The 27054-nt window shown below is 45.1% G+C and overlaps 1 long non-coding RNA gene across 1 annotated transcript; it reads left to right on the top strand.

Moving 5' to 3' along the window:
- Positions 1-1847: 1847 nt before the first annotated feature.
- Positions 1848-6635, top strand: LOC138367652 (uncharacterized). The gene is made up of 2 exons (XR_011229386.1): positions 1848-2613; positions 6604-6635. It is a non-coding gene; the product is annotated as an uncharacterized lncRNA (long non-coding RNA).
- Positions 6636-27054: the final 20419 nt, after the last annotated feature.

Below are 27054 nucleotides of genomic sequence, written 5' to 3'. Positions count from 1 at the left end.
TGCGCCCAGTAAATCCTCCCCGGCCAGGATACGAACCCATGACATAGCGCTCGCGGAACGCCAGGCGAGTGTCTTACCACTACGCCATGGAGACTGTTTTTCATGATGCCGTGACCAGGATTTAGGTCGCGGGCGACCAATCAGAGCCCGCCGTGACGTCACCGAGTGCCCCGGGCGGCGCCAACGTCAGAGTTGACCTGACCGTGGAGGCGAGAGGACGCACCTCGGTCAGCTCTCAAGGATTTGAGGCTCTACAAGCCTTTCTTAGTGGATTACAGCTTTCCATCACAGCCCACCTTATATATTGGAGCCTCGCGCTTCTGGGAAGCAAAAAGGAACCAAGTTCTTTGAGCAAAGGAGTGCCAAACTTGGAAAATCTTCGGCGACGACGCTGGACGTGAGGGCCTGGAAGGTGTGGCGGGCAGGCCTAGCTGTGACCGGGTCACATCCACTGAGGATTTTGGAGGGACGACACCGTTCCTAGGACAAGGAGCAACGCCTTGTGGAAGGGGCGAGTGTGGGAAAATGGTGATTAGCTCAGTGCCCATTGATGAACCAGGATTGGGGTAGCTGAATCTCTGGGATTGGAACGGCGACGACGCGAAGGCTCCACGACACCTGAGGACCTGTGGAACGTTCCTGGATCATCAAGGATCGACTCAGGAAGCGTGAGAACCTCACACCATCGAGGGACAGGCGTCGTGAGCCAGGAATGTAAGGTAGATCAAATTTCCCTCCCATTACCCCTTGTGTGAGTAGGCTAGTTAGGCCACAATATTTACTTATGTATGTGGCAATAGGACATTAATACTTTAGTAGTAGAATAGGCTGCAAGGCAGCTTGTGTCCAGGACTGTCAGAGAGGACAGTGTGTATGGATAGCAGGACAGTGAAGAAGAGGCACCGACGTGGTGAAGAGGCCCTCCTGTGAGAGAGTTTTGTCAACCAATTTTTGTCAACTACCATTCAAGCTGTCATTGCAATCAATCTTATATTGTTTCTGCTGTATTGTGCCTACCAATTTTTTGTCAACTACCATTCAAGCTGTCATTGCAATCAATCTTATATTGTTTCCTGCTGTATTGTGCCTACCAATTTTTTGTCAACTACCATTCAAGCTGTCATTGCAATCAATCTTAGCTACCTATGTGCTTTAATATACTGTACCTACAATTTTCTCTCATCTTCTTTTTTTTCATTTCATGTAATCTGTTATCATTTTTTTGTCTATAAATTTTGCAAGTATTTACCTCCTTAAAATTTTCTTAGATTAAGGACCTGCCCGAAACGCTGCGCGTGCTAGTGGCTTTACAAGACTGTAATTACCATATATTTGTATCCTCACGTTCCTTATGTACATTCTTGTATATGCATAAATAAATAAATAAATAAATAAGTGTGGGACTCCTGTCTTTCTGCTCAGTGGAAGGAGTGTTGGAGGTCGTGGAAGAAGAGGCTGACGATCTCCAGACTTATTATCCTTATTTTCATATTCATGTATTACTTGTGACTGTATATGTGATCATGTAATTTGCGTCAGTAAATTCACACTTTTATCATTGTGTTTAAGTGTGCCTCCTTTATAATATTTCTCTATGAGCATACACGAAGGTTATCATAGTACCACCTAGGGAACACCACGTTCTCTATAGAGGTTCTTATTGCCTGGAGAGTGGTAAAAAAGCATAGACTTATATAAAAGTGTACCCTTAGCCATCCGATCAGTATCAGTGCCTGAATGGTGGCAACTAATAACGTAGTGGCTAGAGAGAGGTAAAGCCGCACAGACCTTCCTAGGAGAGTACCCTAGGCCGACAGTCTAATAGCAAACCTATGGGAGTAGCAACCTTCTGGCAACAAACAATATATAATACGCCCACTGAACTGCATCGCTAGGGTGCAGATATAATAACCCAGCTGGCGACCTTGTTAAGAAGAAGATAGAGAAGACAGGCAGGAAAGGAGTTCCTGCAACCTTTTTGTCTGGCAGGCAAGACTCAGGGAGGTTATTGTTATAAGGTAAGCCTGAGTCTTCCTTCACTCCTCCACAGGTACAGGCTGGAACTGTTAACAGCAGTTTCCCCGTGTTTGACTGAAGGGCATCCAGGGTGAATCAGTGGCACCCCCTTTTGTGGTGGAAGCAAAGACCTGCGGAGGTGTGCATTGTTGGTTCTCTCCTGTGTGACCAAGGAGACTCCGGTTAATCCCGGGAGTCGGAGGGGCTGAGTAATGGCCCACTGCCTTTTGACGAAAGGCGGTGGAGTTTCTGACGGGGGAAGGAAGAGACAATTGCGCATCGCGTCCCGCAGGCGTGGTGCGGCCAGCCTGGGTGGCATAAAAGGCGCGGGAAGTCAGGTCCCGCTCTCACTCCCTCTCCCGACCAGGTCCAAGATTCACGAAGCGGCTCCACGCTCAGCACCACGCCTCATCGACACGTGGGCCAGTACCCTTACCACTTCTACGTTTTGTTTACTGTGTACACGGGATTTCTCAAGCAATCGGGCTCCCTCTCCGCTACTATGGTCCCACAACTGATATTCTCCGATCCTTTGGGGCCTTCCACATCCCAGGCCGGTACCGCAGGGGCCCCCTGCCCTACCCAGCAAACCCTAAGGTAAGAGAGTTTCCTGTACAAGTTAGTCAGGACTACCCCCAGTGCTGGCGTGTGTTTGCGCCGTCCCTCGCGGCCCGTTCGTGCCGCTTAGCTAGTTCCCTAGGGCCTTCCGCCTGCTTGCCTCCCTGGGGTTGCTGGCGTTCCTCCAGGTCGGGACTGGTGCGCTGGTTATCTGCGGCGACTTCTTGTGGCCTGGTTTCGGTGGTCCTGTGCCCTGGGGCCCGGCCCTATTGCGTGCTCGGTGGACCATTCGTCCCAGGTGTGCCCTCCCCGGTTTGCTGTGCCCCTAGGCTTGCCCTAGGGGCCATGTTTCGCCCGCGCCTGGCCGTGCGTGCGCGGCCAGGCTCCTTCTGTGGTCTGGCATCGCCCTCTGTGGCGACGCCACGCGGCGGTTCCCGGGGTTCTGAGCCCTGGGGCCCAAGCCCGGTAGGCGGCGCCCACGTGGCTTGGAGCTCGGTGAAGCACTCGCCCCAAGGATGCCCTTCGTTTCCTTCCCCGTCCCAGGCGTTTTCCCCGGAACCTGGTTTGTTGCGCCCTCTTGGCTGGCCCTAGGGGCCAGGGTTCGTGATGCGCTTGGACGTGCGTGACCGGCCAGGCTCCCTGCGAGCGTCCTGGCGTCACCCTGGTGGCGACGCCTCCTGGCCGGGTTTTTAGTTGTCTTTGTCCCTAGGGCCCGACCCTAGGGGCCCATGCCAAGGACGGCATCACCCACGTGGCATGGAGCTCCAGGAGCGCTTGCCTTGGGCTGTGTTCGCTTCCTTCCTGTCCTTCTCCCTTCTCGCCCTCGGGCAGGAGACGCCCTTGTGGCGGCAGTGCCCCGGTGGGTAGGCCCAACACTTTCTTGTTATTGGCTGACTTGCGTCAGCCGGTGTCGTCCGGCATGTTCTTCTGATGTTTGTCTGGACGGTGATGCCCTGCTTGTTCGTCCCAGTTGTTTGTCCGTCCGGTGTTGCTCGTTTTGTCCGTACCTAGGCGTTTTGCCTGGCTGGGGTAGATCAGCCTGTTCGTTCCTAGACGTTAGTCTGGCTGGTGTAGCACAGCCTGTTTGTCCCTGTAGTTTGTCTGGCTGGTGTAACCCAGCCTGTTCGTCCTAGACGTTTGTCTGGCTGGTGTAGCCCAGCCTGTTCGACCTAGACGTTCGTCTGGCTGGTGTAGCCCAGCCTGTTCGTCCTAGACGTTTGTCTGGCTGGTGTAGCCCAGCCTGTTTGTCCTAGAAGTTTGTCTGGCTGGTGTAGCCCAGCCTGTTTGTCCTAGAAGTTTGTCTGTCGGGCTGGTGTAGCCCAGCCTGTTCGTCCCTAGACGTTTGGCCGCTTGGTGTAGCCCAGCTTGTTCGTCCCAGTTGTTGTCTGGCCGGCGTAGGCCAGCTTGTTCGCCCCAGACGTTTGTCTGGCTGGTGTAGCCCAGCTCGTTTGCCCAGACGTTTGTCTGGCTGGTGTAGCCCAGCTCGTTCGCCCAGACGTTTGTCTGGCTGGTGTAGCCCAGCTCGATTCGCCCCAGACGTTTGTCTGGCTGGTGTAGCCCAGCTCGATTCGCCCCAGACGTTTGTCTGGCTGGTGTAGCCCAGCTCGTTCGTCCCAGACGTTTGTCTGGCTGGTGTAGCCCAGCTCGTTCGCCCCAGACGTTTGTCTGGCTGGTGTAGCCCAGCTCGTTCGCCCAGACGTTTGTCTGGCTGGTGTAGCCCAGCTCGTACGCCCAGACGTTTGTCTGGCTCGTGTAGCCCAGCTCGTTCGTCCCAGACGTTTGTCTGGCTGGTGTAGCCCAGCTCGTTCGCCCCAGACGTTTGTCTGGCGGGTGTAGCCCAGTTCGTTCGTCCCAGACGTTTGTCTGGCTGGTTTAGCCTGCTTGTTCGTCCCAGTCGTTCGTCTGGCTGTTGAAGCCAGTCTGTTCGTCCCAGTTGTTTGCCTGACTGGTGTAACCCAGCTTGTTCTTCCCAGTCGTTTATCTGGCTGTTGAAGCCCAGCGTGTTCGTCCCAGTTGTTTGTCCGGTCGGCGTAGCTCAGCTTGTTTGTCCCAGTCGTTTGCCTGGCTGGTGTAGCCCAGCTTGTTCGTCTCAGCTGTTTGTCTGGCTGGCGCAGCCCTGCTTGCTCGTCACAGACGTTTTGTCTGGCCGGTGGAGCCCGGCTTGTTCGTACACGGATGTTCAGTCTGGCCGGTGTAGCCCGATCTGTTCGTACCCAGTCGTCTGGGATGACCGGTGTATCCCGGCTTGTTCGTACCCAGTCGTTTGGGCTGGCCGGTGTATCCCGGTTTGTTCATCCCCAGGTGTTTGCTGGCCCCGGTGTCCCACGTTATGTTCGCCCCAGCCGTTTGGCCTGGTCGGGGTAGACCGGCCCGTTTGTACCTTGACGTCTCGTCCACTCGGTAGCCGCCTGTTGTTCCTGCACGTACACGTTCCCTCCTGTTTCCCTGTCCTGTCCTCCAGCGCAGGCGCATGCCGTCGGGCGGTCTGTCCGCTTGGGTGGGCTATGTTATGTTATTATCTTTTATTTAAGTTTCTAAATTAATTATTGCATTGTTCAGCTTAGTTATGCCTTGTATTTACTTACTATTCCTCTAGCAGCGTTAATGCAGTGTCCATTGCTGTGGGATACTCAACTAATTTTGTTTCACTTTTGAGAATATTATTGCTAGGCTAGCCATTCTCCCTTGATTAATACTGTTTTAATAACCATTCCATCCCTTGAACATTACAGTTTTACGCTATCCAAACCATACCATGCACATTACTGTTTATCCTACCATCTTATCCCTTGATTAATCCCGCTTTAAGCTACCAAATCTTCCCATGATTACCACTGTTTCTTTTATTTGTTCAGCTTATATGCAAGTACATTATATTACGGTCTTATTCTATTATTAGAATATATTATTCCCCTCCCGTTCTCACTGTTCTGTTCTACTCCTCCAGGGTAGGCGCATGCCGTAGAGCGGTCTGTCGGTTTGGGTGAGCTACGCCATGTTATTTATTTAAGTTCCCTAAATTATTTTATTACTTTGTTCAGCTTTCAGTTATGCCTTGTATTTACTTACTATTCCTGTTGCAGCGTTAAGGCAGTGTCCATTACCGTGGGATATGCAAATAATTTTGTTTTCACTTTTGAGACTATTATTGGTTTACTCTAGACCATCTATTCCATGAATAAGTACTGTTTAATTAACCAATCTATCCCATGAACTTTACAATTTTAATCTATCCAAACTATACCATGCCTATATTACTGTTCAACCTAACCATCCTATACCTTGTATAGTCCTGCTTTAATCTACCCAAATTATCCATGATTATCACTGTTTACTCTTTTATTTGTTCAGCTTAAATCAAGTATATTATATCTTTTATTTGTTCAGCTTAAATACAAGTATATTATAATACGGTCTTAAGCTATTTACTTGTTCAGTTTCAGTTTGTCTTGTATTTACTCCGCTATTTATTCTGTTTCTAGCACTGCTTACGCCTTATGCCTTTCTTACTGTTTTGGCCTCGCTATGTTATTTATATTATTTAAGTTTCTAAGATTAATTTGTTACATAGTCCAGCTCCAGTTATGCCCGGTATTTACTTAATAACACTGTTGCAGTGTTAAAGCAGTGTACATTTCTAGTGGGATACTCAATTAATTTTGTTTTTACTTTTGAGATTATTATTGTTTGAATTCTTCTATACTATACCACGATTAATACTGTCTTAATATAAACAAACTATACAATGAGTAATACGGTCTTATTATAACCAAACTATACCATGAATATTACTGTTCAATCTATACATGAATATTACTCTCTTAATCTATTTTAACTGCTCAGAGTTTATTACATTGGTTTTATTACGATAGCATTGGCTATGTCCGGTATTCTCAATCACTATGGACACTTAACTTTACCTTGCTTTTGTCTACTTGTGTATGTGACGGTTGCCGGTGCGGCAGCCGGGCCTCCCTGCCTGTTTTTCCCCGTTAGACCTGTCGATGCTTACTTTTTCATTTTCCGCAGTAGCGAGAAGCCGGATCACGCAGCAACTGCAACACGGAAGAGGGCTCGGGCGACGTCGCGTGAGGACAACAGCGCAGTGGGGTGAGGACGCAGCCGACCTTCGCTTCGCCTCCCCCCCCCTCGGGGGCCTCCTCGGGCGGCTCTGATGTGCACGGCGACCACACTTCCCAGAGGCCACTGCCGGCAAAGCGGCGGGTGGCACAGCGTCGCAGCCTCCACCTTTTTCGGCCGACGATTGGACGACGCTGCAGGCGCCCATCGCGCAGGCTCGGGGGCCCTCTCATGTCACAAGCCTTCAGGGCATGGGAACCACCGAGGCAGACCCTGCCGCGGCTGCTACAGCCGCCCCTGCCCCCCACCTTCACCGACCGTCGCCCACGGGCCAAGGCCAGGGGGCATAAATCGAGGCGATGTGCGAGCTCCTCCAGTTTGTCCTCCTTCCTTCCTAGTTTTGTAGCGTAGTTGCTCTGCCTCCCTGAGGTTTCCCTCGCGGCCAGCGGGCACTCGCCCTTCGGGGGGGGGGGTCCGGCCTGCTGGCCTGCGGGGTGGGGGTGCAGCGCCCGTCCCCAAGTGTTCCGCTGTCCGCAGCTACTACTTTGACTTTACAGACATTCTACTAGTAAGCCCTACCTTGTCAGGTAATTCCTTCCTTGGCGGCTCGGCCTCTGGCCTGGGGTTATTTTCTTCTCCAAATACATATCAGGCTTCCCCAGTCACTATGTTTTCTGCCGTCTGATTATTCTCCAGCTAGGGTTTCCCTTATGTTATGTTGTTCACTTTGGTGTCCTGTTATACTTAGTATTAGATTTGTTACATTCGCCTCACTGCTAATTCTAGACATTAGGACATTAGGTTTCTGCAGAGTTTGTTACTAGGCTATAAGATTACGTTTTACTACGGGTGTACAATTTAAGCTGTTTCGTGTACTTTGCGTTAGCCACGGCTATGTTATACATTTGTTAAGTCCTATTTAAAAGCCTGTTTTACTTCTGCAGAATTATTTATCATGTCAATAAAATTACGCCCCCAAGGCTTGGTGTCTTCCTTCCCCTGATCAGAAAATGGCCCACTGCCTTTTGACGAAAGGCGGTGGAGTTTCTGACGGGGGAAGGAAGAGACAATTGCGCATCGCGTCCCGCAGGCGTGGTGCGGCCAGCCTGGGTGGCATAAAAGGCGCGGGAAGTCAGGTCCCGCTCTCACTCCCTCTCCCGACCAGGTCCAAGATTCACGAAGCGCCCACCCTCCTCCCCCTTTCTGCTGGCTGCCAGTTCTCACGGTTCTGACTACGTCAGTCGTTGGTCCTCACGTTTTCCTCCCGTTTCACTGGGGATGGGTGGGGGGGGGTGCAGCGCCCGTCCCCAAGTGTTCCGCTGTCCGCAGCTACTACTTTGACTTTACAGACATTCTACTAGTAAGCCCTACCTTGTCAGGTAATTCCTTCCTTGGCGGCTCGGCCTCTGGCCTGGGGTTATTTTCTTCTCCAAATACATATCAGGCTTCCCCAGTCACTATGTTTTCTGCCGCCTGATTATTCTCCAGCTAGGGTTTCCCTTATGTTATGTTGTTCACTTTGGTGTCCTGTTATACTTAGTATTAGATTTGTTACATTCGCCTCACTGCTAATTCTAGACATTAGGACATTAGGTTTCTGCAGAGTTTGTTACTAGGCTATAAGATTACGTTTTACTACGGGTGTACAATTTAAGCTGTTTCGTGTACTTTGCGTTAGCCACGGCTATGTTATACATTTGTTAAGTCCTATTTAAAAGCCTGTTTTACTTCTGCAGAATTATTTATCATGTCAATAAAATTACGCCCCCAAGGCTTGGTGTCTTCCTTCCCCTGATCAGAAATTCGGTCTTTTGAGCCCCTAGTAGCTGAGTGCTAGCAGAGCCCCGGCTCACCCCCCGTGACAATAGTCACTGGACACAGGCACTGGTAAACTGAGGCGCGATCGCCGTGCCACCACGCGCTACTTGGCTTGTACGTGTATCATCACCCTCGCCTTCCGAGGCAAATTTTCTGAAAATCCTGCTCGTATGCAGCAAAACTCGTATACAGGGACACTCGTATTCCGAGGTACCACTGTGTGTGTGTGAGTATGTATGTATATATGTATATATATATGTACTGTATTTAATATATATATATATATATATATATATATATATATATATATATATATATATATATATATATATATATATATAATATATGTCGTACCTAGTAGCCAGAATGCACTTCTCTGCCTACTATGCAAGGCCCGATTTGCCTAATAAGCCAAGTTTTCCTGAATAAATATTCTATAATTTTTTTCTTATGAAATGATAAAGCTACCCATTTCATTATGTATGAGGTCAATTTTTTTTAATTGGAATTAAAATTAACGTAGATATATGACCGAACCTATCCAACCCTACCTAACCTAACCTAACCTATCTTTATAGGTTAGGTTAGGTTAGGTAGCCGAAAAAGTTAGGTTAGGTTAGGTTAGGTAGTCGAAAAACAATTATTTCATGAAAACTTGGCTTATTAGGCAAATCGGGCCTTGTATAATAGGCTGAGAAGTGCGTTCTGGCTACTAGGTACGACATATATATATATATATATATATATATATATATATATATATATATATATATATATATATATATATATATATATATATATATATATATATATATAATAATACACACACACACACACAGTGGCACCTCGACTTACAATTGCCCCTACTTATGATAATTTCGAGTTACGATGTAAATTTGATAAAAAAATGCGATTCGACTTCCGATATTTGTTGGTACACGTTCGGGTCGACCGCGCGCGTGGTTCCCGGTCACGCGGTCCGACCTGCCTCGGTTTACTACAGCTGCTGGCTTAGTGACGATCGCGCCTATAAGAAATTCTGCGTTTGTGGTGATTTTTTGCATTTTGAACATTAAAGTAATTATTATATATCACGCCATGAGTTCCAGGAAAGTCAGTGGTAAGGCTCAACATATGAAAACCCATGTAAGGATGACCGTAGAGCAGAAACAAGAGTACAGAATGTCTCTTCCTCAACAATTAAGAAAATGTGTGCAGCATGGGAAGAATTGCAAACCTTTACTGAAACGACTCGCCCAAATCAAGCTGCAGTAGGCTGTTGACTTAACCTATTCAATGACAGTGATGCATCATTACAGACAAATGTTAAAACGAAGGGAAAAACAAATGTATCTTGACAAATTTGTAGTGAGACAAACAAGCACTGAACCACAACCAGGTCTTAGTGGTATGCAGGCAAAAAGTGCCAGGGAGTGCACACCAGAAAGGTCCTCACTGCCTGATGTTATAATGGAAGGGGACTCCCCTTCCAAACAGTAACAACTCTCCTGCTCCCCCCTCATCACAATCTTCCATACGCCATCAAGAGCCCTTCATAAAGGTAAGATCAGCTTAGGTACTGTATTGTAGTTAGAAAAAAACAATGTATTCAGTATAAAATGTATTTGTATGTTTGTATTTTGGAGGGTGGGGAACGGATTAATTCAATTCCCTTTATTTCTTATGGGAAAAATCGCTTCGACTTACGATATTTCGAGTTACGATCCGTCTCTAGGAACGGATTAGCATCGTAAGTCGAGGCCCCTCTGTGTGTATGTGTGTATGTATGTATGTATGTATGTATGTATGTATGTATGTATGTATGTATGTATGTATGTATGTATGTATGTATGTATGTATGTATGTATATATGTATGTATTGTCATGTTCACAGAAAATGGTACCATCCGTTTTCTATGTGCGGCGGCTGGGACGCCAGAGAAAGAAGGTAAACAAGAGAGCATACAGGACGCCCGCCAAGCTTGGTAGCTACTAGTCATGTAATCATATTAAGTATTAAAGTCAGTAACCAAGTCATGACTTTACATCAACCCTACAGCCAAGACTTCCTCAGTAACACACAAACACCACATTGGCGACGAGGATGAACTGTGAACGCAGGTATTTGTTCAGTTTCAAACACAAGGGAGAAGCATGCTGCCTGGAGGAGGAAGAGAAGCTGTGAGCGCCATACCCGATGCTGTATGCTAACCGATGCTGTGTGCTAACCAATGCTGTGTGCTAAACGATGCTGTGTGCTAACCGATGCTGTGTACTACCCAAGCTGTGTGCTACCCAAGTTGTGCTGAAGAAACTGTGTACTGAGGAATCTGCCGACGTTGTGTACGAAACGACGCTTTGATGTGTACAAAACCTGATGTTTTGGTTACGAAAGACGCTTCGTGCTACAAAATTCATCACATTGAACTGACTGCTGTACCAACTGCTGCACCAACTGCTGTACCAACTGCTGTGCTGCTGCTGTGAGTAGGAACAACACATGTACACAAGGGCTAGGTAAGAAGTCAGTTGCTGCTATATTGTGCACTGTTGTGAACTTTTGCATTAAAATGCTTGTGTGCTTTGCAAAATTAAAGTATTTACAGTGAATTCTTGACTAACATATTCAGTGCAGTAAGTGTTTAATATTCTGAGGAACATTTAAGTGATAAGTTTACATTTATTCAGTAAAATATGGCAAATATACCTCAGTTTCCTGCATTTGATCCTGACTGTGACCAGACAAACCTGTCACAGAGGTGGGTCAAATGGCTTAAAAAGTTTGAAAATTTGTTGATAGTTTCTGACATCAAAAGTGCTGAAAGAAAGCGTGCCTTTTTACTTCATTATGCAGGTGATAGAGTTTGTGACATCTTTGACACACTGAAAGACACTGGTGGTGCCAAAGATTATGACACTGCCAAAGCCAAACTAACAGAGCATTTCAAACCAAGGCAAAATACTGCTATGGAAATTATGCATTTCAGGAGAGCAAAACAACTCTCTAATGAAACTGTGGATCAATACCACACACGTCTGCAGGGTTTAGCAGCCCATTGTGAGTTTGCTGATGTTGACAAAGAAATCAAACAGCAAATAATTGAATCATGCACATCTACACGTCTTCGTCGAAGAGCTCTAGAACTTGTTGATGATGACAGTTCTCTTACCAAGATACTGGATATGGCTCGTCGAATGGAAGATGCTGCACGTGATGCTCGTGTCATGGAGTGCAGTGCCAATAACGGTTCTGCCACTGTTACTAACAGTGATGAGGTACGTAAGGTTCAGGGAGGACACCGTGATCAAAGAAGATATCATGGCAAACCTAACAGTAAATTTAGCCGAGAACCACGTCACAACTGGGGTCAAGGAACAAGGCTCAAGCAGTCACAACGACCCACATCAGAGGGTGTCAACAATAAATGTTACAATTGTGGAGGAGACTACCCACACCAAGATAATGTTTGTCCTGCTCAAGGTAAGAAGTGCTATGAGTGTGGAAAACTAGGTCATTTTGATGCTATGTGTCGTTCTGCACTTAAGAAACCACAGTTAATGAATAAAAGCACTGTACGAGGATCAGGTCATAGGGGTCGAGGTGGTAAACACAATATTGCACCTCATATCCAGAATGTTAATAATATACAAGACAACATTTCATTACAACCAGTCTCAGATGACAGTGAATGTGATTATACTTATGGAGTACAAGCAATCACAGAATGGAATGATCTTCCAAACAACCCAGAGACATGTGTATACATTGCTGGTATTTGTCTCAAAGTTCTTATTGACACTGGATCAAACATTGACACCATGGCTGAGTGCCACTATGAAAAATTTAGAAAACAGTTCCCAAAGCTAGAAAAATACAATGGTAAAGCCACTGCCTATGCTTCGAAGTTAGCCTTGCCAGTGATTGGAACTTTCACTGCAGAGATTAAGTCAAAGAATGCAATGCTCATTACTACATTCCATGTTGTTAGGAATGCAAAGGAGTCTTTACTCAGTTACAAGACTTCAACCAAATTGGGGCTACTTCAGCTTTCTAATGCTGTAGCAGTGGAATCTGCAAACAATGTTGATGGTATTGTTGCTGAATTTTCTGATCGATTTAAATCCATAGGTTGTTATACTGATAGCAAAGTACATCTGCATATCAACCCAGATGTAATTCCAGTTGCCCAACCACATCGCCGACAACCATTCCATACTCGCAAGAAAGTTGATGCCGAACTGGATAGGCTGATGGAACTAGATATCATTGAACCAGTAACAGGCCCAACACCATGGGTAAGCCCAATTGTCACTCCACCAAAGCCGAAGAATCCAGATGAGATACGCATTTGTGTGGACATGCGTGTTCCCAACAAGGCAATAATGCGTGAACGCCATCCTACACCCACTGTAGATGATATGATCTACCGCTTGAATGGTGCAACTGTATTCAGCAAGTTAGATTTAAACAAGGGCTATCATCAGCTTGAACTTGATGATGAGAGTCGCTTCATCACAACGTTTACGACACATCGAGGTCTGTATAGGTACAAGCGCCTGAGTTTTGGTATTAACAGTGCTGCCGAGGTATTCCAGCACACCATCAGCCAGGTATTGCAAGATATACCTAATGCTGACAACATGTCTGATGACATCATTGTTTATGGCCGTACCCAAGCTGAACACGACAATGCTCTTCGTGCAACATTGCAACGCTTACGAGAAAAGAATTTGACGCTAAGCCGAGCAAAGTGTGAGTTCAATCAACATAAAATTGAATTCTTTGGACATGTACTTAGTGACAAAGGTCTGTCTCCAGATCCTAAGAAAGTTGCAGATATCAAGAATGCTGCACCTCCTTCAACGTCCACTGAAGTACATAGTTTTCTGGGAATGGCAAACTACTGTTCTCGCTTCATTCCAGATTTTGCTACCATTACGAAGCCTCTACGTGAGCTCCTGAAGAAAAATGCATCATGGTACTGGAGCGAGATCGAGCAAAATGCATTTGATGCTGTGAAAGATGCACTAGTAGAGAATGCGACTGCTGCATACTTTGATCCATCAATGGACACTGAGTTAACAGTGGATGCTAGTCCTGTTGGTTTAGGTGCTGTTTTAGCCCAACACAAACCTGGTCAACCAGATTCCCGAGTAGTAATTGCCTACGCCAGCCGTTCTCTCACAGATGTTGAGCAACGATACAGTCAGACAGAGAAGGAAGCTCTTGCTCTTGTATGGGGCTGTGAACACTTCAATGTGTATCTGCTTGGTGCGCCCTTCGCCACGATAGTCACTGACCACAAACCGTTGGAGACCATCTTCAATAATCCAAAGTCCAAACCACCAGCTCGCATTGAGAGATGGGCTCTTCGTCTGCAACCATACAACTTTACGGTGAAATACAAGCCGGGTGCAGGCAATCCCGCTGATTACATCAGTCGACATCCTGCCAACAGTTTCACCATCACCAAGCATCAGCAAGTTGCCGAGGAATATGTACACTCTGTAACCTGTGATGCAGTCCCTAAGGCTCTTACTCTTGATGAAATCCGTACTGCAACCCTAGAGGACCCAACTCTGCAAGCAACAGTGGATGCATTGACTAAGAAAAAGTTTCCACGCATCCCACCCTCAGGAGTTGACCAAGATGCATTCAAAGCACTTGAACGCATCCAGACAGAATTAAGTGTTACGCAACAACGCGACACTGTGCTGCGAGGTACTCGTATCGTGATTCCAGCTGTTCTCCAGCAACGTGCTCTGAAGCTTGCACATCAAGGACACCAAGGTCTTGTTAGGACGAAACAGCTGCTACGAGAAAAGGTGTGGTTTCCTGGCATTGATCGTCAAGCAAAGGATATGCATGATGCCTGTGTCCCTTGCCAAGCTGCAGTGGATACTTCAAGACCAACACCTCTACAACCTTCACCACTACCTGCTGCACCATGGACGGAAGTATCAATGGACTTCTGCGGACCACTACCAACTGGAGAGTACTTGATGGTAGTCATTGATGATCACTCACGTTATCCAGAAGTAGAAATCATCAATTCCACATCTGCAAAGGCCGTCATCCCGAAACTTGACAAGATCTTTTCAAACTTTGGCATTCCTGAAGTTGTCAAGACGGACAATGGACCGCCATTCAATGGACAAGACTTTGTCAACTTTGCTGAGCATATTGGATTCAAACACCGCCGTGTGATGCCACTACATCCTCAAGCAAATGGAGAAGTTGAGAGATTCATGCAACCTCTCATGAAAGCGGTACGCTGTGCTCATGCCGAAGGACGATCCTGGAAACAAGCTATGTATGCTTTTCTCAGGAACTACCGTGCAACACCGCATGGAACACTGGGCAAGTCACCTGGTGAACTTTTATTTGGACGTCCTATGAGAATCGCACTACCCGTCATGCCAGCCGAGGTAACGGATAAACGTCTCGCTCAGAAGGATGCACTAGCCAAGGGCAAAATGAAAATTGCTCATGATCAACGTGCAAAGGAACAGTTCATAAAGGTTGGTGACACTGTTCTCGTTAAAAAGAAAAAAGAGGGAAAGTTAGATATGCCGTATGATACAAAACCATATAAAGTGATTAGTGTAAAAGGAACTATGGTAACAGCTAGTAATAGAGATCATAGTATAACACGTAATATGGCTTATTTCAAAGTGATTCCAACTAGTGTAGAAAATGATGAAGTGCAAAGTCGTGCAAAAGAAAAAGAAAAAAATAGTTATAACCCGACAAACAATTCATCAAGGGATGTTATTGCATTTAAGGACTCTCGTCCTAAACGTCATGTTAAACGCCCTACACGATTTGATGATTAATTGTGTTCCTATGTAATGAAAAGTATTTACTTATTGTGCTAAACTAAATTTAATATTGTTTGAATAATGCAGATATCTCATTCAATATTTTGTAACTTTGTAGTACAGTTTCTTTCATGTTTGTTTAACATTGCATATGTATTTTTAACATTGAAATCCTTTGTGGAAAAGATTAAGTTGTTTAAATTCTTTGTGTGCTTAATTAATGTTAAATGTATGCAGTATCTCTTGATATGGTAATAACTTACTTTGTGTCAATAACTTTGCTTTGTGCTACAAGTATGGTAGACATCCTGTATTCATTCTTTTTAAAGAAAAGGAGGGATGTCATGTTCACAGAAAATGGTACCATCCGTTTTCTATGTGCGGCGGCTGGGACGCCAGAGAAAGAAGGTAAACAAGAGAGCATACAGGACGCCCGCCAAGCTTGGTAGCTACTAGTCATGTAATCATATTAAGTATTAAAGTCAGTAACCAAGTCATGACTTTACATCAACCCTACAGCCAAGACTTCCTCAGTAACACACAAACACCACATGTATGTATGTATATATATATATATATATATATATATATATATATATATATATATATATATATATATATATATATATATATATTGTGACGATAATCTCCTTCAAGAGATTGAGCCTGCTCTTCCCTCCACAAACCGTCGTTGAAATTATATAAAACGACTATGGAAGAAATGTCCAACAACGACAACAACACCAGCAAGGCTTGCCAGGGTGAGCAAAACGTATGCAGCCAGCCACCTGTTCGAACTCCAACCACCAAACTACCCGTTGATCGCTACGGCTCCGCTGATTGGTCGCCGGTCTGGCTGCACCTGCCTCGCCCCCCCCAATACTACCTGATGTCTGGGGTCGCCCCAACATCAGTCCTCAGAATGTTCAGTGCTTTCGTGGCCAGCACTCCTCCCAGCTAGACGTTAGCGTGTACTGAGAGAGGTGGTGGCTTTAAGCCAATATTCCAGCACCTCCCACTTAACTTTTGTATTGCACTTGTTATTTTGCCTTAACGTAACTTTTCATTTTGTCATTTAAGTATTCTTATTATTTTGATTCATTGATTTTATTATAAGAATTTGTTTGTGCATTATTTTCATGTTTTGATTTATTTAACGTAATTAAAATTTCATTGTTAAAGTTTTACTTGTGTTTTGTGTGTCTTCTCCTTACCTTACCACAGACGAAGTTCCAGTTTTTCTATTTTTTTTTATAACTATGTGACGAGGCCATACCCCTAGCCTTAAACAGCCGAACACCAACGCGTTACCGTCACAAGTTATATGGGGGCCTGTCCTAGGAGCTTCACTCAGGTACTGGTGCCAAGTGGTAATTTATGGTAAGCGTATTTAACTTTGTTAACGTAGCTTTACTATTTTTCATTCAATTTCATTTTTTATAAGGTGCGGTGTATTGTGCATTACGAGAGTAACATTAGTGAAGGTGAGACAACTTTGGATTACGTGGTGACTGTAGGCCGCAGTCATACTCTTAATTGGTCATCTCTCCCTCCTTGTTATTACTCGTATTTACCATCTATGTCCCTTGAATATTTCTCATTCTGACAGATCATCATATTGGTACCCTGGTACTGTGGTCTGCCCCGGGTCAAGAGTACCCAATCTTCTGCAATCTGACTGTAGGAGGACAAAGAGGGCCATAGTTCCTCTAGCTCGAACTTTAGTTGCTGAATTGGGACCTCAGCAGCAGTTCTCGTCACAAGTTGACACCTCGCACCCCTACACGTCAGTCAGAGATGATGATACATACAACGGTAGGGAATTAGCTTATTTTTTCAGAGCACAAAAGTTCGCTAATTCTGTAAGTATCATATTAAATTCAGTGGGAAAAACTTGCTTTATGTCTTTTAGAGACTTGGCAAGGTATGCCTACATCCTTGGACTACCAATTTTACTTTTGAAGCATTTAACTGTTTCATTTGTTTTCGAAACTTTGTTTCATTTGTTAGTAGGATTTTCTTGCCCTTATTCTCTTACATGAGTACCGGGTACAAGATTTCCTGCGCCCTTGATTTAATTTAATCATTTAATATCTTTCACTTAACGTTAATTGTTAAAGATCACACAGGATAGGTACCAGTTGCCACGTTGTCCTGTTTCTGACATTTCATTATTGAATATTCGTGTACCTTTATTTGCTAATTTCACCATGTTTCGTCTCCAAACTTTCCGTGCAAATCCAGCAGGTGAAATAGGGACTTTAAGTCGTGCCAAGAGGACTGAACTACAAACTCTTGCACATGAGTATCAACTAGAAGTTCCCTACCAAGCCAACAAAAATGACCTACACAACCTGTTGCTGGATTACTATTTAGAGCAAGGTAAGATAGACTCTGAAACTCATGAAACTTACTATATTGCAGAGAAAACTGACTTGGCAACGATGAAACTTAAACTAGAGCTGGCCAAGATTGAACGTGAGCAGCAAAGGGAAGCCCGCGAACAGCAAAGGGAAGCAGCTGCCATACGAAGGGAAGAGATCGCCCTCAAGGAACGTGAGTGGGAAAGAGTACAGCTTGAAACCAAACAACGCGAGTTGGAAATGCAACGTGAACATGACAAGCAACAAGCAACTCTGGCTCTAGAGTGTCGTCAACGTGAAATCGCCTTGGAAACTTCCCACTTCACTCAACGCCAGCAAGCTACTGCCAATCTTCCCGTCAGTTTTAATATATCACATGCAAGTAAGTTAATGCCATCCTTTGTAGAAGCAGAAGTTGATGTGTTCTTTACCACCTTTGAAACCCTTGCTAATCAACTCAGTTGGCCTGTCGACCAATGGGCAACACTTCTCAGAGTCCATCTTACAGGTAGAGCTGCAGTCACACTCAGTACTTTGGCGTCTGAGAATGACTACTACACTCTGAAACAAGCAGTGTTGGACGCCTACCTACTTTCCACAGAAAGTTATAGAAGGAAATTCCGTGACCACCTGAAGGCAAGTACCACTACCTTCCTTGAGTTTGCTAACACGAAACGGAGGTATTTCATGAAATGGCTGGAAGCAGCACATGTCTCTACTTTTACAGAACTCGTCAACCTGATGCTTGTTGAAGAATTCTTGAGACGTGTGCCGCCTCCTGTCCGCCTCTACTTAGCAGATAAAGAAGAAACCGACTACCTGAAGTGTGCTAAGTCGGCTGACACTTACAGCCTCATCCACCGGCTGACACCTGAACCATCCTCCAGTAAGAAGTCGTGGTACAGTTACGAGAAGGTGAGCCCCGATCAAGCTGGTTCACAACTGTACTGCAAGTATTGTAGACTCTATGGACATACCATAGACAAGTGTGGTAAGTCTCAATACAAGGGAACCACTGACCAACAACGACCCAAACCAACTCCTCCTAAGTCCGGTAAGCCTGTGATGAATGTTGGTGTTGATGTTAATGATCTTTCTCTTTTCAGTAACCACCTGTATACTGGAACTGTCTCTGCCAACGGTTCAAATCCGGAGGGACGTTTCAAATTGAAGATCTTGAGGGACACAGCGGCTCTACAATCGATCATCTTGAAGTCGGCTGTGCCCAACATAGTCTACACCGGGGAAACAGTCTTCATCACTGACCTCACTGCTACCACTCCATACCCTCTCGCCAGAGTCCACCTGGATTGTCCCTACGTGAACGGGGAAGTCCAAGTCGCCGTCAGGGAAAAGCCTTTTCCCATGCCTGGAGTGCAACTTCTCCTAGGCAACGACTTGGCAGAAGACCTGCAACCGACCAACCTGATCGTCATGGACAAACCCCAGGTGTGTAACTCTGTGCCAAGTAACCCTATTCTTGAGTATGTTCCAGCAGAGGTTCAAGAGAGTGAAGTTTCTCCTCCGGTTCTCGTGACCACCCGTGCACAAGCCGCACGTCCACAGCCAGCTGACTCTACTGCTACCGCTGTCCCTCAAGACCCTCAGAAACTACCCCCGCATCTGACCAAGTTGGAGTTCCGTAAGTTGCAGAGGGAAGATCTTACTTTAACACCATTGTTTTTCCAGGCTGAGACTCAACCCGACAGTATTCCTGGGTTCTTCCTAGAGAACGACTTGCTCTACCGCAGATATAGACCCAGTAAACTGAAGGAGGAGGACGATTGGGCCAACACCGAACAACTTGTGATTCCCACCAGCCTGCGGCCCACTATTCTACACCTGGCCCACGGAGCATTCTCCCACTACGGCTTCAACAAGACTTACCATGGGATTCGTCAAGACTACTACTGGCCAGGTATGGTAAATAACGTCAAACAGTACGTAAAACAGTGTCATACATGTCAGATGGCAGGCAAACCGAACGTCTCCATTCCCAGAGCACCACTGATTCCCATACAGGTGCCTGCGGAACCTTTCCACAGACTCATAATAGACTGTGTTGGTCCTTTACCTCGGACCAGTTCAGGTAACGCCTACATCCTAACCATCCTGTGTCCTACCACCAGATTTCCCATAGCAGTTCCAGTGAAGAACATCACGGCTGCTACGGTTATCAAACATCTATTGAAGATCTTCACTCAATACGGATTTCCCAGGGAGATTCAAAGTGACTGTGGCACCAACTTCACCAGTGATCTCTTCAAAAGGACACTGGAGGAGTTCAACATCAAACAGGTATTGTCCAGCCCCTATCATCCTGCTTCACAGGGTTCTCTTGAACGTAGTCATCAGACCATCAAAGCACTCTTGAAAAAGTTTTGTAGTGAAACCTCAAAGGATTGGGATAAGCAGATTGACCTAATAATGTGTATTTTCAGAAGTCTCCCCAATGAGTCCTTAGGAGTATCTCCTTATGAGATGCTCTACGGCCGTAAGTGCCGTACTCCCCTTAAGGCTTTCAAAGACTCTCTCAGAGATGCCACCTTCAGTGAGCATCAGAATGTGCCCCAGTTTCTTCAAAACCTTCAGCACATTCTAGAGAGAGTCCACCGCTTTGCCCATGATAATCTATTGAAAGCCCAGGTGAGAATGAAGACTCATTACGACCAGACCAGCAAAGTAAGAAAATTCAAGCCGGGAGACTTCGTCCTTGCTTATTTCCCTATCCCAGGTTCACCTTTACAAAACAGATTTTCAGGACCCTACTGCGTCAAAGAGTGCAGGAATAATAATAATTATGTGATAGAGACTCCAGATAGGCGGCGGAAGACCCAGCTGTGCCACGTCAACCTCCTGAAGCAATATAATGGTACTCCTCCCACTGTCTTGATTAACTATTCTACTTTCACAGAACCCTACATCCACAGTGAGACCTTCCCAGCTTCTCCTCCCGAAAGCACTGACAAGGAGTCAGCGCTTTCTAATTCCGAAATCCTTAATGATCTTCCCAAATGCTTTCAGGATAATAATCGTGCTCCTTTGCCCTCTTCTAATTCCACTCTCACCTCGTCAGATAAGCCCTTCATCCTCCATGTCGACGCCAATGGTACCGACGATGGTGGTGTCGTGATGCAGCAACGAGGCGAGAAGAATACACCTGTCAGCGACTACTGCTACAAGGAACGACGGAACAATTGGCAAGGAGCTACTCTTCCTCATCCTGAAGCTTCAGCACTTCACTCCACCCCTGAAAAGTGCTCGGTCCACCATCAACACGGACCACACCACCCTACACCTCCTGCAGCACGCCCACTTCTCATCTCAACGTCTTCTACTATGGGCTTGCTACCTGCAGAAATTCAACCTGGAGATCCGCTATACCAAGAGTCTGACAACATCTTAGCCCATGATCTCTCCAGAGTTTATGAAGTAGAAGCGACTCCATCCATTACTCCACCACATAACGACGTACTTCTTCCAGAACCGCAGGCTTCGGGGGAGAGTTGTGACGATAATCTCCTTCAAGAGATTGAGCCTGCTCTTCCCTCCACAAACCGTCGTTGAAATTATATAAAACGACTATGGAAGAAATGTCCAACAACGACAACAACACCAGCAAGGCTTGCCAGGGTGAGCAAAACGTATGCAGCCAGCCACCTGTTCGAACTCCAACCACCAAACTACCCGTTGATCGCTACGGCTCCGCTGATTGGTCGCCGGTCTGGCTGCACCTGCCTCGCCCCCCCCAATACTACCTGATGTCTGGGGTCGCCCCAACATCAGTCCTCAGAATGTTCAGTGCTTTCGTGGCCAGCACTCCTCCCAGCTAGACGTTAGCGTGTACTGAGAGAGGTGGTGGCTTTAAGCCAATATTCCAGCACCTCCCACTTAACTTTTGTATTGCACTTGTTATTTTGCCTTAACGTAACTTTTCATTTTGTCATTTAAGTATTCTTATTATTTTGATTCATTGATTTTATTATAAGAATTTGTTTGTGCATTATTTTCATGTTTTGATTTATTTAACGTAATTAAAATTTCATTGTTAAAGTTTTACTTGTGTTTTGTGTGTCTTCTCCTTACCTTACCACAGACGAAGTTCCAGTTTTTCTATTTTTTTTTATAACTATGTGACGAGGCCATACCCCTAGCCTTAAACAGCCGAACACCAACGCGTTACCGTCACAATATATATATATATATATATATATATATATATATATATATATATATATTTCCAGGTCTCAGGAAGATTTCCTGAGACCTGGAACTTTAAGAACAAGAGGTCATAGATTTAAACTAGCTAAACACAGATGCCGAAGAAATATAAGAAAATTCACTTTCGCAAACAGAGTGGTAGACGGTTGGAACAAGTTAGGTGAGAAGGTAGTGGAGGCCAAGACCGTCAGTAGTTTCAAAGCGTTATATGACAAAGAGTGCTGGGAAGACGGGACACCACGAGCGTAGCTCTCATCCTGTAACTACACAGTATATATATAATGTATGCATGTACTCACACAGACAAAAAGAGAGAGGGAGGGAGGGACGGACGGGGAAGTGATTAGAAATTCCAGGAAATTGCAGAGTGATGAGAATGGCAAACTTTGGTCAATAAGACAAGACCTTTCAAAAGAAGACAGAAAAGCTGAAAATGAACCTCACTGAAGCAAAACGTCTAAATGGGGATAGAAATGAAGAAGACACAAATTCTTTTTTCTACAAAATGTCAGGGACTGGAAAGATTGTGAAATGGTACATAAAAATAAGGCAACAAAATCATTAGTGGCAGGGGGAGTAAAGAGCAAAGGGAAAGGGAACATGTTCCTGAAAATTGTATATACTGTACCAACATAGATGGAGTTAGATAAAAAACATTGGAGTTGCAAGATATATTTCAGCTTAAGGTCCCAAATAATGTCGCATTATCAGACAAAATTTGAAGGAAATATTTTAAATCTAGTCGTATTCTCAATGGGCTACTCGGTTTAAAGACGTGACAGGACAACTAGGAAGTAGAGAGAAGTGGCTGTGCTGGTGAAAGAACACCTGAAGGTAAGAGAGTTAATACTTAAAAATCCTCAAAGTTGACATAATGACATTGCAGGTTTGGAATTGGGATGATAAACTGATAATTTTAAATGCCTACAGCCCACCAGCAAGCACCACATGGACAAAGGAAGAACTCGATGACAAACGAGAGGGCCTTATAATGGTCATGAGAGATATTATTGTACAAGCAGATAAAGAAAAATCACGACTGTTGATACTGGGGGACTTCAACTTTAAAGCAATAGACTGGGAGGCCTATGAAGCAAGAACGGAGGACTTTTGGACATGCAGATTTGTGAACCTCATTCTGGAGACATTCTTGTATCAACACATAAAGCAGGCCACAAGAATGAGGGAAGAAGATGTACCGTCAGTACTGGATCTAGTATTTACCAGGAAAGAAGAAGAGATATTTGACATCCAGTACCTTCCTCCCTTGAGAAAGAGTGATCACGTCCTGTTAGACATTAAATATGCTTTAAGATATCTAGAAGAAAATGGGGACATTGAAACAGATGATAAACTCGATTTAAGGAGAGGTAACATGGAGAACTTCGAAATTTTTTTAATGAGTGTAATAGGACAGACTTGTTGTTAGGCAGGGAAGTAAATGAAATGTATGCCAAATTTTGCAAAATATACGATGAAGGCACTTCATACCCAAACAGAGATGCAGGGCCAGAAAACAGGATTGGTTCATCAGAAATTGCGAGAGGGCCAGAGACCAAAAGACACAAAAATGGAATCAGTATAGGAAGAGGCCAAACCCTCAAACTTACCAGGGAGATGCGAGAAACAACTACACAGCAGAATTTTTTTTTGGAAAAAGTGGATAGCGGACAAATGTAAAACAGAACCGGGCCTATTCTACAAATTCATGAACAACAAATTGCAGGTAAAGGATAATATCCAGAGGTTGAAAATGGGAAACAGATTCACGGAAAATGATAAGGAAATGTGTGAAACATTAAACGAAAAGTTCCCCTTCCCCATCTGGCTCGTCGTCGTCAGGGGGCTTGGAGGGCGGCTGCCAGAGTGTGATGCTCCATGAGTCAGTCCTCTGTCCTTTTGTAGTCTTATGCTCCTGCTGCTGTCTTTACCAATTTTACCAGATGTCTTTTTATTTTCCTTGTGTTTCATTTTTCTCCCCCCCCCCCTCTTCTCCTTTCTAATTGTTATTTCCCGCCGACCTTTTGCCAGGTTTGGTCATTCTTTTGGACTTCTGTTTTAATGCCTGGGTGTTTGGGGAGGCATACTCTCACCCATAGAACTGTGGTACCCAATGTCGCGAGCAAGGGGACGCTTTTATTGTCAATCCTCCTTTCGTCGATGAACCCGATCTCGACAGATTGACGGTTCTTAAGGTGGCGATTATGGGGGGTATACTCACGACGCATCGCTGGGGGGCCCCGGCAAGATCAGCAATATGTCTCTTGTTGGGTGTCCTATCCTCTAATTGTGGCTCCATGGTGGGTGTGGGGGCACATTCGTGAATGAAAATCTTTCCTCTCGTTTTTATGTTGACTACCGTTCCTCTTGTACCTTCTCGGGCTCGTGGGGTGGGCGACCGCCCCACGAGCCTTATCCTGCTCGATGATGCTTGGCCGCTTTATCCTGCATTGGTGAGACCCCTGTTCGGGTCTACAAAAACGTTCGGTGAAACGCCAGTGTTGGCAATATTCTCCTCCCGCACCATGTTGCAACCGGTGTTCAACACCCTTGCTGGGAGGGTGTTGAACAACCGTGGTCCTCTGATGTTTATACAGTGTTCTCTGATTGTGCCTATGGTACCCCTGCTCTTCATTGGTTCTATTCTGCATTTTCTTCCATATCGTTCACTACAATACGTTGTTATTTTACTGTGTAGATTTGGTACCTGGCCCGACAGTATCTTCCACGTTTATATTATTTGATATCTCTCTCGTCTTCTTTCTAGTGAGTACATTTGGAGGGCTTTGAGACGATCCCAATAATTTAGGTGCTTTATCGCGTCTATGCGTGCCGTATATGTTCTCTGTATTCCCTCTATTTCAGCAATCTCTCCTGCTCTGAAGGGAGAAGTGAGTACTGAGCAGTACTCAAGACGGAACAACACAAGTGACTTGAAGGGTACAACCATTGTGATTGGATCCCTGGATTTGAAAGTTCTCTTAATCCATCCTATCATTTTTCTGGCTGTCGCAATATTTGCTTGGTTATGCTCCCTAAACGTTAGGTCGTCGGACATCATTATACTCAAATCTGTTTTCATGCTTTTTTACATGCTGTTTTCCTACTATGGGCTCATTTGATTGTGTTTTGTACCCTGTATTATGTCCTCATTTTTACCGTCCCTGAGTACCTGGAATTTATCACTGTTAAACATCATGTTTTTTTCTGATGCTCAGTCGAAAACTTTATTAATATCAGCTTGAAGTTTTTCAGTGTCTTCAGCCGAGGTAATTTTCATACTGATTTTTATGTCATCTGTAAAGGATACTCCAAGTAGGTTTGGGACTGAGTCTTGACATAGTCCTTGAAACGTGGAAGATAACTTTCAGTGGATAGTAGATTTGCATCAAGGACTACTTGCTTTAGCACTTCGTAGTCAGTCTCGGTGGCAAGAGTACTGAGGGTCAAGGCAGCTCTTCCTCTAAGGGGAGCTCTGAGAAGTACTGACTATTGGTTCCTAAGCCAGAGTAAATGAGTGGCAAAGGCATCGAAAGAGGTAAAAAATTAATCCACCTGTCTCCACAAAAGGGGGCATCATTTTGATACACTATGTGGTATTAAAACGTACCAGTAAGATGGCTTCTGCTTCCTGGCGCTGAGAATGGTGAGTAGTTTCAAGTTTCAACTCCTGACGCCGGTACTCTAGCGCGGTGTCTGATTTCCTTTGTTCTAAGTGGAGTGTGATAGCAGCTTCATTTTCTTCTTGTTGCCTCTTGAGTTGGAGCTTTTGAGCTAAACTTTGTAGTCGTTCTACATCTCGTCGACGTTGCAAGTCAGCTTCTTCTTGGCATTGATGATGTAGTTCAGCTTCTTGTTCTTGGCAATGACGTAATAAACCAGCTTCTTGTTCTTGGCAATGACGTAATAAACCAGCTTCTTGTTCTTGGCAATGACGTAATAAACCAGCTTCTTGTTCTTGGCAATGACGTAATAAACCAGCTTCTTGTTCTTGGATCTGGAGTTGCTCTTGTTCACGTGCACGGTAAATATAAGAAAATTCACTTTTGAAACAAAGTGGTAGACTGATGGAACAAGTGCCCGAAGAATTTCATGCCCGAAACGCTTTGCGTAATAGTGGCTTTAGGCATTGTATGTACTAGCTCTATCTATAAGTCCACAAATCTTTGTAAAAATCTCCTGTATGTATGTACCTTACCTAAATAAACATTTATTTATTTTTATTTATAAGTTAGGTGAGAAGGTGGCGGAAGCCAAAACCGTCAGTTATTTCAAAGCGTTATATGACAGAGTGCTGGGAAGACGGGACACCACGAGCGTAGCTCTCATCCTGTAACTAAACTTAGGTAATTACATTACGTTCTAATTCAGATTTTTGTTCGTAGAGCTGGAATTGTTTTTGTTCATGTTGGAGTGCAGCTTCTTGTTCTTGAAGCCGGAGTTGTCACTTGTTCCCGTTCACGGGCTAATGCAGCTTCTTAAGTTTTTTTTTAAATTTTGCCCCGAGGGGCGAGTTTATTGGGCAACGCCACTCATCCTGTGAGTGGACACACCGCCATAGTGACAGTATTGGGCAGCGTCACTCATCCTGTGAGTGGACACACCGCCATAGTGACAGTATTGGGCAGCGTCACTAATCCTGTGAGTGGACACACCGCCATAGCAGCATGTACAACACTCCCCAAAAGGAAGAAAACCCGCTACGTTGTTCATCCTGTCACTTGTACCCAGACACAGCTGGGACTTGCTTGACTTGCTTTGGGCTTCAGGCCCAAAAAAAGCACTAACGATGCACTTATTAGTATGCTTAACTCGATTCATACAGCTCTTGATAAAAATGAGTTCCCTGTTGGGTTATTTGTGGACCTGCGTAAAGCTTTCGATACTGTCAACCACCAAAACCTTCTTCTTAAATTACATCATTATGGTGTCAGAGGACACTCCCTACAATACCTCAAATCCTACCTTACTGACAGGCTCCAATGTGTTTCTGTGAATAATACAATTTCTCCCGCCCTACCCATCAACATTGGTGTTCCCCAGGGCAGCATACTTGGCCCTCTCCTCTTTCTCATCTACATTAATGACCTTCCAAATGCCTCCCAACACCTCAAACCAATCCTATTTGCTGACGACACAACCTTCATTTACTCCAGTCCTGATCCCCTTGCTCTAA

This window comes from Procambarus clarkii, chromosome 22 (assembly GCF_040958095.1).
Source record: "Procambarus clarkii isolate CNS0578487 chromosome 22, FALCON_Pclarkii_2.0, whole genome shotgun sequence".
Lineage (NCBI taxonomy): Eukaryota > Metazoa > Arthropoda > Malacostraca > Decapoda > Cambaridae > Procambarus > Procambarus clarkii.
The sequence above is the reverse complement of the archived record's forward strand: the minus strand, read 5'-3'. Positions and strand labels throughout refer to the sequence as shown.